We start from the raw sequence: 17,862 nt of genomic DNA, 5'->3' as shown, positions 1-17,862 counted from the left end.
TTGTGTGACATGATGTGGTGCCATCCTTAAGAGAAGAATTAACTCCTGTGGGACTACAGAAAATATCTTTGTTTACATGGCACCCAGAAAAATAGGGCCCTGGTTCCTTACAACAAGTAAGTGATCATACAGTTCAGTCTATCAAATGAGTTTAGAAACAGCCAGTGTGGTTAAGAAGCTATTAGATTCATATCTTTTAGGCCTGTAATTCCCTGGACACATTTCTCTACTTCAGTTTCCCAGGTGCCTTGGAATCTTAGGGACCTAGAGTTGCCAGCCCCCAGGTCCCAGTGGGGGTTCCCTTGCTTTTAGGGGCTCCATTCTGCCCCACCCCCCAAAAGGGGTGTTGCAGTATGACATCCCAATCACGATGACGTCACCCGGAAGTGATGTCATTGTGTCGCTGCTGTCAGGGGGTAATGTTCTAATTTTTGAAGGCAAAAAAACCATAGAGTTTCACCCAAAAACTAGAGTGTCACCCCAATGTTGGTGACACAATGAATCACTTCCAGGTGTCATTGCACCACACACACAGTGTACATGTCAGAAGATCCCAGGAAAGGCCTGAGAGCCCCCCACTGGATGCAAGGTAGGAGATTGGATTTGTACCCCGCCCTTCACTCAGAGTGGCTTACAGACTCCTTTCCCTTCCCCTCCCCACAACAGACACCCTGTGAGGTAGGTGGGGCTGAGAGAGCTCTGACAAAAACTGCTCTTTTTCAAGAATACCTCTGACAGAACTATGGCTTGCCCAAGGTCATCCAACAGCTGCAAGTGGAGGAGTGGGGAATCAAACCCAGTTCTCCCAGATTAGAGTCCGCCCACTTAACCACTACACCAAGGGGGATGTGAGGATGAGCAAGACAAAAGTGACTGTTAAAGTCTTTTCATGTTAAAGGTGCAATGGAAATTATTATTAAAAATAAAACAGGACCTTGGTGAATGTGGTAAACTAATTTTACCATAAAACTAAATGTCATTTCAGATATTACAATATGCAACTTCATTGCAAATCATCTTATAACACATGACTGGATATATGGACTGAAAGTACATTCTTTGTAGGAATTAAAGAAATAATTTGATGTGCAATAAGAGAAGAATCAGGCCTTTCTTAAGAGGTGACAGTCTTCTAATAAATATGGAAAGAGGAGGATAAAGATTGTTGAAGGGGGAGGACCAGTTTTATTAATGAATATAGTAGATTTATTTCTATAAATACTTGCTCGAAACCCAAGATGCACTTGCACTGGTGAAATGGCATTTATGCCAGTGGAACAGTATTCTGTTTGTGCAGGGAGGTATGAAAGTTGCATTACACAAACTTTATTCCACTCTAGGTAGGACTTCTGCTAACGACTTTAATCTAACATGGCAATTGTTATACTTCTTAGTTTCCAAGTCTACAAATCCCTGGGTGTGTCTGGGTATGCAGGGGGGGGAAATGGGTCTTCCAGGTGTCAACTGAATCACATTGAAACAACTGGGGACCTTATGTGTAGATCTACTGAGGCCTTACAGAAATGAAAATTGTTACTTCTGTACATGCATGAGTAAACTGTGCTTTAGTTCAAACTACCAGAGATTTATGCTACCTTTCCACAGCTTTATTACTAGAATGATTAAAGCATCTCTTAAGAAGGAAGACATTATGGTTATCCAGTCCTGCCTGCCAGAAACCTAGACTAACATTCCTGCAAAGCCAAGTATAGACAGGTCTATGGAAAAGAAAGACAAGGTGTGAGGGAGAGAGAACAAACATATCCCAGGAACTTGATCTGCTATTAGACTCGTGATACCTTTCTATGGTAAAAATAGTCATCAGGCTAGAAATTGGCCTGATGATATATATTCACTTTCCCATACAATTTTTCTACAATCAACTAGTTAAGGAGCTATTTAAATTTGGATATATTTAAATGAACCAGTTTTTATAAAGCAACAGTGTATCTTTCTCTAGGATTTTGGCAGCCATCACATCAGTCCAAGGATATAGTAGAAACTGTGTATCAGGTTTGCTTCCCTTTGAGACACCAATTCATAAAACCAGTAGCTGTTGAAATTGAAAGCTCTGTCAATTTGGAATTAATATTTTCTTCCAGAGCCAAATGAGGACTATATATAGCATGTCAGTCTCAACAGGCATCTAAGCCCTTCAACTGAAGCACTTTGTCTATTAGGCAAACCCATTTAAAAACAGCGGCAGTGATGGGCCCAAAGAATGATTAAGATATTATTTTTTTATGAGGCAGCCCATTTCTGTGAGGAGTAAAGTCAGAAGTGGAAAAACACAGTTAAGATTCTTTCACATACAAAACAAACTGATGTATGAAGTAAATAATATAACTGCAGGCAAACTTCTGCTTTGAAATGAGAAAACAGTAAAGCATCAGTTTTGCCAAGTTAGTTTTCTTCACAGAACTGCAAACAGAGAGTTTTAAGTGTGAATGCATATGCATTATTTGTAAGTGTGTGTTTTCTATGAGTAGAGTACAGTGTTCTGGGTAGCAACTGCATTCTTGGGAGCAAGATCTATTTGCAGTGCCGTCTTGTAGGTAGGTGAGATGAACCTCTGGCTGTGCTAGAGGATTTTAAATAATAGCACCCAGTCTATGGAATGCTTCCCTGAGTATGGCAGAAGGCCCCATTCTGTTGTTGTTTTGGAAGCACTGTAAGGCAGAATTTGTAGACAAGTTTTTTCAGTAGATTAACTTCTTTTGAGGTCTGACACTGATTGGACTGCTGGTGTTGGTCAACAGTGGAGTCTCTTTGGGGGGGTATTTTGATGAAGTTTTGATTTGTTTTCTATTAAATTGCCTTGAGTGCTTCAAATAATATTGTCATTTGCCTTGATTCCTATTTTGAAGGAAGGCAGGCTAGAAACATTTTAAAGAAATAAATGTATGTATTCCATGGGTGGAGGAAATAACAAAACAAAGCAATATATATTATCCAAATCTTTTTAACAAGACAAGGAATGGATTGATAAAATGTTCTCAGAGTTTGCTTTTTGAAAATGAAAAAGCAAGGAAAGAAGAATTATAGGGATATAACCAAAATCAGATCCCAACAATTCTCATGTAGACTGCTGTATGAGTTCGAAGATTATAAAGAAGTCAGGGGATCTGTGGGATGAAAAAGACTTCTTTCATGTTGACAAAAAGTAAAGGGAGTGTTGAAAAGTAGATGGAAACAGGGAAGAAAAAAATGGCCCTGGACTTTATCAGTATATCCCTCAGTGTCCAACCATCTTCAAATTGACTTTGTTTGGGACATGTCAAATGCTAGATCATGTGAACCCATTTCTTGATGCTGAGCGATAGATGGGAGACTTTCTTTAGAAATTTCTTCTAGGCATTTCCTAGATTGTTGGTCCAGAACAAACAAGAGTTTCTTGTTCTTTATTCTACAAAGAAAGTATGAATTACAACACATGCACACCTCTAACTGGGGAACTATTTGGCACATCAGTGTCTGTGGCACTTCAGCATCACCCAATTATTTATTGTTAGCGGTATGGTATATATTTACAATCAATAACCTGTTAAACAAGAAAGAGAGTTTCCATAACAATATTCATTATGGACTAAGCAAATTATTTTTGCTTTTTCTAAAGAAGAAAAGGACTGAACATGAACAGACTGAAAAAGAAAGTAAATTAAAATAAAATGTTCAGATCTGGAGATCAGGCAGCATGAACTTACACAACGAGCATGAAAATCTGAGTTCAAAATTGCTTAATAAAAATTATTGAAGCCTGGTGATTAGGTCATATGGTTGGTATACTCTAGTTTCACAAAAAGTGCTAATTTAGCAATCTGGTATTTCATGGCTGAGAGCAAAATTTTATTTCTGTTTTCTCATGGGTGAACATTGAATTTAAAAGCAACACTGTCCTCATTTCCTTATATACTGTGTTTGAACAAATAAAAATTAGAACAGTCACCTGATTATATAAGGAGGGTACCTTAGCTGTCTGAAATTGCCTGTTTGAAAGTGTGTAAAACAGATTTTTAAAAGTCTCATAAAAGTCATGTAAGCACGTAGTACTAAATTCTACAATGTCCCTGAAGAAAAAATAGTTCATCCCGGGCTGACAGTTTAACAGAACATTGTTAAAACATCTGTAAAATGTTTGTCTGGATCTGTAACTGAAACAATTAAAGCTTGTAGTACTCATAAACTGGACCCTTTATCCAGACAAGTCTGTCCATCTCCATGACTCCAAGTTGACACTAACAGTACCAAATTACATCAATTTTTAGGGGCGCTATTCTGAACTCCATATGGAATGGAATAGATCCAGATCCAGCATCTTAATGGCTAGACAGAGAAATAACCAGGGCATGCCTAGTTGTTATTTCTCCTGGAAGCAGATTTGCTATGAAACTAATTTATTTATGATGCCAGTTCATCCATATGTGTTAGATATAGCTGTGACTACACCCTGTCTCCAGACCTACAAATTAGGGTCTTAAAATTCACAGCTTACAAACTTCTCCCCCCCCCTCATATTTTTATTTTTTATAATTGAGTCTTTTGGGACCACATAGTCTTCTAGTCCTCAATGCAGGCAATGCTTGAACTAATTTCCTTGGCCTGTATGAGAGGATTATAGGCTTGAAGGAATCACTCAGTAGGCTAGGGGTGTTCATTCAGAATAAACCAAGCTGAAAAAATAATACAAAGTAATTTAAAAATAATAAAAATATTTAGGCCAAATACTGATCAGAGAATCTGATCAGCTACAGGTACAGCTGAGCCCAAATAAAGCCTTTTTTGTTTTGGCTTTCATTCAGGTACATTCAGCTATCCCAAATGGCCGGTGGGCTCCTCTTACAGCTCAGTATTTTTCTTCTTGGGTCTATTGGACCTGAAAAAATTCAGGATTTCTGAAAAATCCCAGATCAGAATACCATACCGATATTGAGATTCAGGATTTTTCAGAAATACTGTATTTTTTTCAGGTCCAATAGACCCAAACCAAAAAATACCAGGGTTTTTTGCACATGCCTATAGTAGGCTTGATGAAAACAACAAAGAAACAGGTTTATTTCAGTGGCATGCATGGCTTGGTTGTTTCTTTGTTTTCCTTTTCTCCAGCCCTTTCAGCAATGCAGCAGTAAATTTACTGAAGAGCTATGGCTGGAGAAAATGTAACCGTTAAAAAGCAGGTCTCTTGTTTGACTAATTCAGACTTATAACATGGAATCAAAAAGCTTTTATCTTTTAACTGTGTTTGACAGGAACAGCTCCCCAACCCTACCAGTCTTCAAAATACCTGGTCCCTAATAGACTCCCTGCCTAAAGCAGATCTTCTAACCCTTCTCCCACCAAAATCCAACAAACCCGAACTCAAACAGATGGCCAGCAGTTAAACTACCAGCTCTTCTTTTTTTCTTTTCAACATTCCAATCTCCCATTTGAAAGTGGTTGGCTGAGGCTCATGGAGGGTGGAACTTAAAACCACCTATAACAGTAGCCAAGAGAACTACAAAACTTGATTGAATTTGGAAATGTGTGCCATGAATTTTACAGCCAATGCAGATATACTTTATTCTAAGCATGTCATGGGTGGTGTGATTTCAAAAGCATAGTTACAGATATGTCTTGCTTTCCTACTAGCATTTAGTCAGTCAGCAGAGAGTGCTGTGTAAAAGCAGTTGATAGGAGTTTGAGTTCTGTTTTCTGTGAGAGAAGCAGAAGAGGAGTTAAGTTCTGTCTCTGAGTGGAAGGAGACATCCCTGTGTGGGAAGGATTTGGTTCTGTGTGTGAAAAGAGTGACATTTAGTTCTGTGTTATAGGAGTTACAATTAAAAGCTGAGAGTCTAGGAAAAAGTACAGTGAAAAGTGTTACAAAGTTGCTTGAAACCTCCCTGTCAGAAAAAGAGAACCTTGTGAGAGAGACACCCAGCATTTGTTCAAATCATTCCCAGTACTGTTCACATTGTTTACCCTCGTATTTATGCTTTCTTTAAATAAATCCTATTTCCTTCAAGTATACCAGCAGTAAAGAATCCTTCCTCAGACCACATAGTACCACGAACGCCTAAAACCCTCGGTATACCTACCCTGTGAAAAATATTATAGAAAAAGGTTTGGAAAGCCTAAATTTTCCTGGTGGCAGTCAGAATACCCTACAGAGTAAAACTGAAAGAACATTTTAAAGTAAAACTAGACCTCCCCAAATAAGAGGTCGTCACAATTCCAATCCCCCATTTGAAAGTGGTTGGCTGAGGTTCATGAAGGGTGGAACTTAAAACCACCCATAACATTAGCCAAGAGAACTACAAAACTTGATTGAATTTGGAAATGTGTGCCATGAATTTTACAGCCAATGCAGATATACTTTATTCTAAGCATGTCATGGGTGGTATGATTTCAAAAGCATAGATACAGATATGTCTTGCCTTCCTACTAGCACAGTAGTGAATAAGCCAAACAGGTATCCTTCAACAGCTAAATCAGTAAAGCCTGAGAGGCCAAGTAAGACTGGACCATATGGCAGACAGGAAGAGAAGGATAGCCTGCCAGGGGTGGGGTGGGGTGGACAAAGGAAGAGAATAAAACATTTGTTGTTGTTCAGTCGCACTTGATGTTGAGCTTCAAGCCCACTTTTGCGCTCTCCTCTTTTACTCTGAGCAAGAGGCTCTTTAGATCCTCTTCACTTTCAGCCATTAGAGTGGTATCATCTGCATATCTGAGGTTGTTGATCTTTTCCCCAGCAATCTTAATTCCCGCTTGTGATTCATCCAGGCCAGCATTTCGCATGATGTACTCTGCATATATATTAAATAAGCAAGGTGACAGTATACATCCTTGTCGTACTCCTTTTCCTATGCTGAACCAATCAGTTGTTCCGTATCCGGTTCTAACTGTCGCTTCTTGGCCCTTATACAGGTTTCTCAAGAGACATGTGAGGTGGTCTGGTACTCCCATCTCTTTAAGGACCTGCCATAGTTTGTTGTGATCCACACAGTCAAAGGCTTTAGCATAGTCAATGAAGCAGAAGTAGATGTTTTTCTGGTACTCTCTTGCTTTCTCCATAATCCAGCGAATGTTGGCAATTTGATCTCTAGTTCCTCTACCTCTTCGAAACCCAGCTTGTACTTCTGGTAGTTCTCTATCCACGTACTGTTGAAGCCTAGCTTGTAGGATCTTGAGCATGACCTTGCTAGCGTGTGATATGAGTGCAATTGTGCGATAGTTTGAACATTCCTTGGCGTTGCCCTTCTTTGGGATTGGAATGTATACTGATCTTTTCCAATCCTGTGGCCACTGTTGCGTTTTCCAAATTTGCTGGCAAATTGAGTGCAGCACTTTAACAGCATCATCTTCTAAGACTTTGAATAGTTCAGCTGGAATACCATCACCTCCACTAGCTTTGTTGTTAGTAATGCTTTCTAAGGCCCATTTAACTTCACATTCCAGGATGTCTGGCTCAAGGTCAGTGATTATACCGTCGTGTTTGTCAAGGACATTGAGGTCTTTCTTGTATAGTTCTTCTGTGTATTCTTGCCATCTTTTCCTAATCTCTTCTGCTTCTGTTAGGTCCCTACCGTTTTTGTCCTTTATCATGGCCATCTTTGCATGGAACGCTCCCTTGATTTCTCCAATTTTCTTGAAGAGATCTCTAGTCCTTCCCATTCTATTGTTTTCTTCTATTACTTTGCACTGTTCATTCAGGAAGGCCTCCTTATCTCTCCTTGCTGTTCTCTGGAAATCTGCATTCAGTTGGGTAAATCTTTCCTTTTCGCCTTTGCCTTTCGCTTTCCTTCTTTCCTCTGCTATTTGTAAAGCCTCATCAGACAGCCACTTTGCTTTCTTGCATTTCTTTTTCTTTGGGATGGTGGTGATTGCTGCCTCCTGTACAATGTCACGAACCTCCGTCCATAGTTCTTCAGGCACTCTATCTATCAAATCCAGACCCTTGAATCTATTCTTCACCTCTACTGTATATTCATCAGGGATGCGATCTAGGTCAAACCTGAATGGCCTCGTGGTTTTCCCAATTTTCTTCAGTTTAAGTCTGAATTTTGCAATGAGTAGCTCATGATCTGAACCACAGTCAGCTCCAGGTCTTGTTTTTACTGACTGGATAGAGCTTCTCCATCTTTGACTGCAAATTATATAGTCAATCTGATTTCGGTGTTGCCCATCTGGTGATGTCCATGTGTAGAGTCGCCTCTTAGGTTGTTGGAAAAGGGGGTTCGCTATGACCAGTGTGTTCTCTTGACAAAACTCTGTTAACCTTTGCCCTGCTTCATTTTGCTTTCCAAGGCCAAACTTGTCTGTTATTCCGGTTACCTTTTATAAAACATTGCAGCTTGTTAAAGATGAATACCATTTTAAATATCTTCAGGAGGAGGGAGGAGTCCACCTTAGCTTAAGTAAGCAGCCATGAGCATATGGTCCTGAGGAAGCAAGGGGGGATGATTTCCAGATATTGAAACCAGAGTAATGAATGCAATGCAAAGCTCTGACGTGCCTATCTCTTATTTACATCAGAGAGAGATGTGACCTAGGGATAGGATGATGTGTTTAAACTACTTTTATTTCCTTTCACTCAGTCTGTTGTGTTACCTATGCTGCGTTGAACTCTGAGGAAAGGAAAGGCAGGATATAAATGTTTTAATAAATAAATATGCAGTGTATTGCTTTTAATTTACATATTAAAATTCTTTTCATTGTAACTGCTGTCAGCCTGATCCCTGGGAGCCATAATAAGCCCCATTTGCTCCATATTTACCAGGAGCAGAAAAGGAGAGAGACCCCAAAGTGGTGCTATAGTCTTTCAGAGACCAAAAGAAAGAGGAACTGCAGCACAAATCTTTGGCCTGAGACAAACCTCTTAACATTACTTTGACAGTGGTGGTGATACCCTGAGAGAGAAGTGGAGGAGTGGAAAGAAAGGAGACTTCTTGGGGGTCTAGAGGCTGGAGAAACCAGGTTGGTAGATTCATTCCCAAGATGTGAAAACAGGTGCTTGCGAGGCTATCTCACCACATATGCTGCATTTCTTATTCTGTTAGGATTTCTCAGGTCCCTGCCACACGGCAGGGAAAACACTGGCCAAAGTGCGGCTTTTAAAAGCCGCACCAAAAAAGAGACGCCGCGGCGGGATCCCACGATCCCCTGAGCTGCGGCGCCGTTGCTCCCTTGCACGATCAGATGCCAGGGAGGAAGAGACGATTGGGAGGGGGAGGCTGCCGAACTGCGCATGCTCGAGCATGCGCAGTACGGCCGGGGGCCGGGGATGCGCCAGCCGAAAGACGCGCCGGCGATCCCATGGCCGGCATTGATGTGGCCTTTCGGAAAGAACCACCTAGGTAGGTGGTTCTTTTTTGCTGCGGGGTTTGGCCGGGAGGGGCGGATTGGGAATGAGCTGGGAACGGGCGCAGCACGATTCCCAGATGTTGCTGTGGGATCGCGCCCGTTTGCTGCGGCCCCGATCCGTCCCTCTCCCGGCCCAAAACCTCTCATGTGATCAGGGCCTTAGATTACCAAAATAAGCCTCAAACCTTAAATCATGATGCCTGTATCAGATTTGCTACGTAGACTATGTAATACATTGATTATTTTTGACAAAGTTAGGAAAAATATTTACTGCATTATGTTAAAACTTGGTACACTGGATGTTGTCCAGTGGGAATTATGTGGAAGAGGGAAGAATTGGGTGAGGGATTAGGAGAGAGGAAAGGGCCAGAGAGGAACTGAGCTTGTTCATTAGTAGGGTTGCCAACCTCCAGGTGGTAGCTGGGGGTCTCCTGGGATTACAACTAATCTCCAGGCAACAGAGATCAGTTTCTTCTGGAGAAAATGGCCACTTCGCACGTTGGAGTCTATGGCATTATACCTCATTAAAGTTCCTCCCCTCTCCAAACCCCACTCTCCTCAGGCTCCACGCCCAAAATCTCCAGGTACTTCCCAACCCAGTGCTAGCGATCCTATTCAATAGAGCAATGTTTCTCAAATTGGTTCGTGGGGGCAGTGCAGGTGTCTATAAGTCCTTTTTTAGGACAAGGGTTAGCCCTTCTTCAGCCTGACCAATATGAAAAAGGAGACTTCTGTTTGCTAAGACCTGAGGGAGAAAGAGACAAAATAAGCCTCCCATTCGTTTGAAGGGTAGGGCTCATAGTCAAGAGTCAAGCATTCATGCATTCCTGGCAGACTCGCAAATTGCGCTGAAACATTTTACCCAGTTCTCTGCAAATAAAATACTATTTTTTACTGTATGTAATTAGATATGGGCAACATATTTATGTTATTTTCCCTCAGTTTCTTACTTGTGTTTACTTAAAGACCTCATGATAGCTGCCATTAAGATAAGAAAATGGACATAATTATTTGAGCACAACTGTTTGGGCAGTGCAACTTGGCAGCAGAACTGCCCATGCTACAGACAATATTGATGCCCTATGATGTTCACAAACTGAAAAGGGTAGAGAGATGCAAAATACAATGTGTTGCCAGGCAAGGATCCGAAAGGGCTGTTATGAACGTTGTTCCTAAGCAATAAAGACTGGACAATGCACGTCCTGTGTAAATAGGGGCTGGAATGTGGAGTGACCCAGAACTGCACACACAAAAGAAGAAAAGCCTTCCTGTAAAATGCTGTGTAAACGGTTCCTGGGGACCACCTTTCCTCTTACCACTGTAAGATGGACCGGTCCTCTAATCACACTAACTCATCAACCAAGGAAAGACAAAGTCCACAGACTTCATGGCGAACCCTTTCCTTTGCACACAGACATCCTTCTCCCCCATCCTAATCTATGCGCCCAGCCAAAACTACAGATGCAAGATAATCAGGAAATGGCAAGAACTATGTCTCTCACCCTTGAGTCATAATCCCAGCGGATGCCATTGCCCAGACCAGTGTTATTAAGATTAAACATTGACCCTACACCCCCCCTCCAATCAATACAGTTTCGGGGACAAATCAGCAGGAGGTGTGCCAAAGGGAAGTGGCCAAGCCTAGCCCACCTCTCAAGATCCTTATAAAAGAAGACACCCAATGCTAGGTTTTTTTCACTCTCTCTTCTCCTTACCTCCATACCCATCCCCTTACACAACTCTTGGGTTAGCACTCCCAGAGTCTCCACATGTTTCTGCTGGCCAGAACACGAACCTTGCACCTTACAGTCAACCCCCCCCCCCATTTTTTCCTGAGACTTGCTTCCTTCCATCAAAGCCAGGTAAAGTATTACCCACCAACTATTATCCTGCTCAAGCAAATGTGCTATTTTCTCTAACTTTTCTAGATCTGTATACTTGTGTGTGTATTTGAGATATTGTATGCTTGTGGTATATCCTCAGTAAACAAGACCATTCTATACTGAGTTCAGCCTCTGAGTCTGTCTCTGGGAATCCGGATACAAGCGGGACCCCTGTATACACTGGTGATTGCTCCCTTACTTGCCTATTGCCTTGTAATACCTCTTAAACTCCCCAGTATAATTGACAATCCGTGGCAATTTGGCTAACAAATGGGAACTGCTGAGGGTAAAAATGGGCCCAACCAGTAATTCTTCTTTTGTTAAAGCTTAGCTATTGATCAAATGAAAATTCTATGCTTAAAAGTGCTGGTTTTGATATGAATATTTAGAACCAGAACATTTATGGCACAGTTCTAGTTTCTAAAAATAGAGCTGAGATGCTTTCTTTTACAGCTGTTCTACTTTGGGTTGCTCCCAGTATGAGGACCAATTTGCATGGATCTTAACAAATAACATAACGTTTGTGTGTCCAGATGCCTGCTTTGACACAACAGCTCTTAGTAATGGCAGCCATCAGCACAGAGTCAGATCCATCTGCCATTATCTAACAGATGAATAGTGCCTTGTGATAATGGAGTAGCTAGGTAACAAACTGACTTACTTGTCCAGGTACTTAACCACGTCTGCGGTATTCTCTGTTGACATCTTTATTTGAAGTAAGGCTTATTATCTATAATAAGGGCCAGAAAGCATGATTAAGCATCTACTAATCTAATCGATTGCAACCTGCATTAATTTTATTGAATTGATTATCAAAAATCTGATATGTAACTGGTTACTTCTTGTGAAGCAAACTTTAATTTGGCATAAAATTGTGGGTTTAGGGCAAATGCACATGTGAGAAAAATCACATGTAAAAAAACCTCCTTACTTGCAGAAAACTAGTATGTTGGAAAAAGGACTGTAATCTAGCCAGCCTTGATGTGCTAGTTTTCTATATGTGTATTCTTTACATAGCTGAATATTCAATTATATGACTTCTGAAGAACGATATCTAGGATGGAGTTAACATAGAGTTGCCAGGTCCTTCTTGGCAACTGGCAGGGGATGGGGGAGACTTACCAGGAGAAAGAGAAAGGCCCTTTCTATGTCATCAGTGTCACAGGGGATGGACCAGATTTACTGGCAGAAAGAGAAAGGCTCTGTCTATGTCACCAGTGTCACACACATCATCACATCAGTGACTTCCAGGTGAAGCTCTGGTATTTGGGCACAAAGTCTATGGTAAAACTGGCTTCAGCCATAGAGTTTTTGCCCAAATACCAGAGCGTCACCCAGAAGTCGCTGGTGTGATGATGTCACTTCCTGTGTGACACTGGTGAAATATACTGGGCCTTACTCTTTCTTCTGGTATGCCCCCTGCTGACCAGCTGATCTGCAGCTGGGGGCAGAGCCTGGCAGTGGGGCCCCCTCACCTCCACCAGGAGGTCTGGCAACCCTAAGTTAACATTTTTTTAACTTGTAGATTAATTCTTACTTTCATTAATGTGGTATCAAAGAAATCTCTCACATGAAAATATTTTAGGGACATTTAGGACAGATAGGTGAGACTGGGAGAGTACAAAAGTGACAAATGTTCCATTCTTGAGGCTAATAGCTCAATTGAAGGCCTCTGCAGAGATATCTTCAGCACTTACTTCACATTTTTCTTTCCTTTATTCCTTCCTTGCCCACACTATAATGTTGGGAGTTTAAAAGATGAAAATTAAGTAGCATCACAGTGTCTGAAAGAAGGCAATGGCTTCTTCTTCATTTTATAACACAAGTAACTGTTAATTCATCACAATAATTAAGAATGCTTCTTTTAAAAGTATCATCCCCTCCCCTTGCTTGGCAACTGTGTTCTGGTTGTTTCTCGTTTTCAGGATCAGTTCTAGCCACCTGCTTCTTACATTTATCTACTACTATACATCCTTGGTTATCTCCCTTCATTCTTGCTCTTTTCTTCTTCATACCAGCTCATTTGCTATCTACCTTTTAGATTCCCCCTTCCACACTTCTACCTGGACCTTCAGACATCAGGTGAAGATCTCTCTCAGGTTTTTGGTTGTGGGGGCTGGGGTTTGCTTTGGGTTTTGTTCTGGATTTGTTGTTGCTGGTTTTAAGATAGTTTAGTACCACTCCTGTGGTATGCAGTTTCAGCTAGGTGGCTTTAAGACTTTACTGACCTGACCTGGATAGCCAAGGCTAGCCCGATCTCATCAGATCCTGGAAGCTAAGCAGGGTCAGCACTGGTCAGTATTTGGATGGGAGACCATCAAGCAACACCAGGGTCAGTATGCAGAAGTAGGTAATGGCAAATCACTTCTGAATGTCTTGTTGCACAAATGTGTTGCATATGCTTCTCACTGAATGAATCACATGAGAGAGTTGGGCTTGGAGATGTGAAAGTAAAATCTTTTATTTGCGAACAAGCGGGAGCAGTCTACTCCTGTAGCAAACCACTGCTCTACCCTGTGCTGGGTGGCACAATCTTTTATAGCAGCATAGCATCACATATCTCAGTTTGGTCATTTGCTGTCTTGTATATCTTTTGACTGGTTTACAGCTGTGGCGCAGCAATTCTAGCACGAGAAGTTGGGTCAACAGAAGACCAATGGGAAAGAATTTAGAATACACCAGTATATTCTATCAATATACAATTACAAACCTACAAAATAATTTGCAGATGGTACTCAATGCCTACTCAATTGTCTCACTATGCATCTAATCTTACTCCTTATTGCTGGAAACGATGTGGAATGATGGGAACGTTTTTACATAATTGGCGGACTTGCAAAGTTATTAACATTTTTTGGAAAGAAATATTTTAGAAATTGCTAAAATAACAGGAATTACAATTCTAGCAGATCCAGATTTAATTCTACTTAATATTTGGGAGTGGGAAGGTAACAGCGTTCCGTGCGCCTTGGTGTTTAGTCATGCCGGCCACATGACCACGGAAACGTCCTCGGACAGCACTGGCTCTTCGGCTTTGAAACGGAGATGAGCACCGCAACCCTAGAGTCGGATTCAACTGGCTTTCGAGCAAGGGAACCTTTACCTTTTTAAAATAAGACAAGATTTATTAATGACAATGGTCATGGCAGCAAAATGTATTATAGCCAAAAAATGGAAAGATGACAATCCCGCTACAGTGCATTCTTGGTATATGAAGTTATGAGATTATTTTATTATGGATAACAGATGACTTTCAAAAATGTGATTTTTAGGTAAATGAATCATATATACTGAAATAATGGGCTCCTTTTATAAAATGGAAGTTTAAACATCAACATGTCATGGGAAAATTAATGTCAAATAATTATTTTACATTAAAAAGGTAAAGGTTCCCTTGCTTGAAAGCCAGTCGAATCCGACTCTAGGGTTGCGGTGCTCATCTCCATTTCAAAGCCGAAGAGACAGCGCTGTCCGAAGACATTTCCGTGGTCATGTGGCCGGCATGACTAAACACCAAGGCGCAAGGAATGCTGTTACCTTCCCACTGAAGTGGTACTTATTTATCTACTTGCAATTTCTTTTTTTCGAACTGCTAGGTTGGCAGGAGCTGGAACTAGAGACGGGAGCTCACTCCGTCATGCGGCACACTCAGGGCTCGAACTGCTGAACTACCGACCTTCCACAGCCTGCAGTTCAGCTTCTTAACCACTTGAGCCACCGCAGCTCCATTAGTTGCAATTAATTAGTGAAGTATATTATTTAAGCTTTTCAGCCCTACAAGAAAAAAAAATAAGAGGGTTAGTAAAATCATATGTTTAGACTTAGCTCCTATTCAACAGGAATAACTTTTTATCTATCTGCACTATTTATTTTCCTTTGTATAAGATAAGTTTAGCTTGATGGTTTGTTGGCTTATGTCTTGTACAGTAACTGTTTTACGCTGCACACTGTCACTGGAAGATAATGTTTTTGTTACAGATAATGTTAATGTTTGCATTTATGTTATGTTTATTTAAAAAATTTAAAAATTCTAGCATGCATGTGTAACTATTTTCTCTATTATGGCTGTGCACCATTATATAACTGTCCACATGCCCCCTGCGTGCAGGCTGTATGACTTGCCCTTATTTGGAGGATTCCACTCTGTGTCTATGATGTGACTGCACGGCGTGATCACTTCCTACAGTCTCTTGCCTTGAAAACCTTATATGGGCACCATAAGTTGACTGCAGCTTGAAGGAAAAAAGAGAGAGAGAGAGAGGATGGTTTTACATGTGGTTTTAATTATTTTTGCTGGAAGTTGCCTGCTTGGGATGGATTTATTTAAAATAAAGAAATAAATGGAAAATTGTGCCTAGCATACTGCAGTTAAATATCTACTGCTAGCAGTAATTCTGTATAAAGAACAAAAGGTCTAACAGCAGTGCATAAGAGAAGCCAATGTTGGATCAGGCCAATGGCCCATCCATTCCAACACTCTGTCAAACAGTGGCCAAAAATACCAGGTGCCCTCAGGAGGTCCACCAGTTGGGCCAGGAAATAGGAATTAAATAGGAATTAAATTAATGTCCTCATAATACTTAAGAAAAAACCTCTTATAACATTACAGAACATTAAGCCATGAGCCAAGAGAAGAAGTGAGGGGTATAAGTATAAAACATCTAGGACACTTTAAAATATTGTGATTACAAATTGAATGGTCCAAGAGTCAACAAACAGCATAACTAAGTTTGATTTACCTCAGACTCAGAAGATCGATTTCCGTTAAGTACCAAGATGCACATCTACCGGTTACTTAAGAACTTTGGCTGTTGACCAGCTCTGAAAGATGCTTAGAACTAGCATGGCTGTTTCCCTGGTGATGCTGTGAGGTCAACATTCCATTTTTATGACCCATAACAGAAGTCAAAACTTGTATTAGTAAAACATCTGTAATAAAATGATCTTTAACTTACAGCATTTAAATTAGCATTCAGGGTGATTCTGACTGCTGCTGGAGGGTGCCCTTTTAGCACTATTAGGGTCTAGTTCCTCATTTGTCTGCACAGCAGAAGAGCATATAATGAAGTACGTAGGCTTGGAGCTCTTCCCAGGACATTATTGTTGGGGTATAACAACGTCCTTTGCATTTTTGCCATGCTATTAGCTATGCAAGAATTTTTGTTATTAATTGGCACTTCTCTCCCTAAGGAATGTAAGCACACTGTTTAATGGGACTCTGACTAGCATTCTTATTTGCATTTTTGACATTGAAGTCTGCATGGAAAAGAAAGGGAGCATTTGCTGATCACTTGTTTCCATGCTATTTTGGTTTCATGTTCCTGAGAACTGACAGCACCACACCATATTTGCAGTTATTATGGGGATACATGGCATAGGGAGTAACAGAAGTGCTCTTAAAGTTGCATTCTCTATAATGCATATATTTTCCAACATTTTATTAAGGGAAAAAAAACATTAAAACAGCAACAGTTCATAAATTATATTCATAGTAGTAATATAGCCTCTACTGTTACATATTATAAATTCAGGTTTTAATCTATTTCAATAGTTTATTAAAAGAGGAGGGAAAACTGGCTGAATGTCTTTTCCCATCCCATAGGCATGTTAAATTGGTCATCAGGGCTATCTGCCAACTTTGCTCAACCATTCAGCCAAATTACAGAATGAGGTATAATAATATGGCTGACAATAATCAATTGCCAACTAATTCACAATGTTTTCTTCATATATTACCTTTTAAATAATCTCACAGAACAATTAATAGATTTTATGACCAATTATATATTGGAAATTCTTAAAATTTAGCTATATATTTTCATTCTCATATTCCACAATCAAGAATGGAGTTTCTTGCATATTCCAGGGTTTCCCAAAAAATTATACTTACGGTGCAATCCTAAACAGGTCTGCTCAGAATCCTACTGAAGTCTACTCAATGGGGCTTACTCACAGAGAAGAGGTTTTAGGATTGCACTGTTAGTAAATGAAAAAGTAATAACCCCCCAACCACACACACAGTGGGCTGATAAGGTCTAAGCATGGTCATTGCCCACAGAACACTGAGAGTAGTCAAGCAAACACACACATGCACACAGACAAAGGGATACTGGGAGGTGACCTGCTTAGGCTCCTGTGAGCACATGGGGTTCCCACCTCTGCATTGGGAAATTTCTGGAGATTTGGGGAGTGGAGCCTGGGGAGGGTGGGATTCAGGGAGCGGAAGGAGCTCAGCCGGGTATAGTACCATAGAGTCTACCCTCCATAGCAGCCATTTTCTTGGGGGAAATGATCTCTGTGTCATCTGGAGATCAGTTGTAATTCTAGGAGACATCCAGGCCTCACCAGGGGTTTGGCAACACTAGGTATTCTAGATTGGCATTTTTGTATCAGGAGTGTAACATTTAGGGTTGCCAAATGGGGGGAAACCATATGGTTTTCCCCCCGACGATCCCCGGGTGGCTCCCGGACCAAGAAGACACTCCCCCGCCGGTAAGAGATTTAGTTTTGGCAACCCTAGTAACATTTCACAATTGTTCTGTGCAAACCCCTAAAACATTTTGCAACCAGGACCATAGTAGATGTTTAAAGATCATTCAGGATTAGGTCATAAAAGGAAAAATAGAAAGCTATTAGACTCCAC

Source organism: Gekko japonicus, unplaced genomic scaffold, assembly GCF_001447785.1.
Source record: "Gekko japonicus isolate JY-2015 unplaced genomic scaffold, Gekko_japonicus_V1.1 scaffold1858, whole genome shotgun sequence".
Taxonomy (NCBI): Eukaryota; Metazoa; Chordata; class Lepidosauria; order Squamata; family Gekkonidae; genus Gekko; species Gekko japonicus.
Note: the sequence above shows the minus strand (reverse complement) of the source record.